General features: G+C 49.0%; 1 protein-coding gene across 1 annotated transcript in view; it reads right to left on the bottom strand.

The window, feature by feature from the left end:
• The window catches only part of EAH_00062300 (CSL zinc finger domain protein, putative), a gene marked incomplete at both ends in the record, with an annotated part of 2,512 nt that overhangs the window by 1,082 nt on the left and 783 nt on the right, over positions 1 to 647 (bottom strand). The window lies entirely within an intron of this gene.

Below are 647 nucleotides of genomic sequence, written 5' to 3'. Positions count from 1 at the left end.
CTGCTGTTGCTGTTGCTGCTGCTGCTGCTGCTGCTGCTGCTGCTGCTGCTGCTGGGTGTCTCCTGCGGATTGCGTTTGCTGCTGCGGCGGTGGTGCTGCATCAACATGCCGAAATATGAGGGCTCGGTCTAATAGATTATTTGAATTTGTTTGTAATTTACTTGTCGTTCTTTTCTTCGACGGAGGTAAAACACAAAGAAAAGGAGGCGGTGCTTCATCGCGGTGTCTCTTCAGTCGCACATACACCGCAAGACCTCGATCCATCTTCCTCAATGCAATGCAGCAGCAGCAGCAGCAGCAGCAGCAACAGCAGCAGCAGCAGCAGCAGCAGCAGAAGAAGAAGAAGAAGAAGAAGAAGAAGTTTATAAACAATACACCATCAAGTTTATATGACTGCTTTCTTGTCTATACACAAAAATAATGCAGAGGCAACGCCGAAACAACCTGCATGCACTGGCAGCAGCAGCAGCAGCAGCTGCTGCTGCTGCTGCTGCTGCTGCTGGTTTTGTTTATTTGTTATATCCCCTCAGGCAAAATGCTGAGGTGGAGATCTGCTTGGATTTGCTGCAGCTGCTGCTTGTCGTATAAAACCCTAACTTTAAGAGAGCAAGAAGGGCAGGAAGCAAGCACAGACCCTTCAACAGTAG

Source organism: Eimeria acervulina, genomic scaffold (assembly GCF_000499425.1).
Source record: "Eimeria acervulina Houghton genomic scaffold, Eah_scaff1695, whole genome shotgun sequence".
In the NCBI taxonomy this organism is placed as follows: Eukaryota; Apicomplexa; class Conoidasida; order Eucoccidiorida; family Eimeriidae; genus Eimeria; species Eimeria acervulina.
This window is presented reverse-complemented; position numbering and strand designations above follow the sequence as displayed.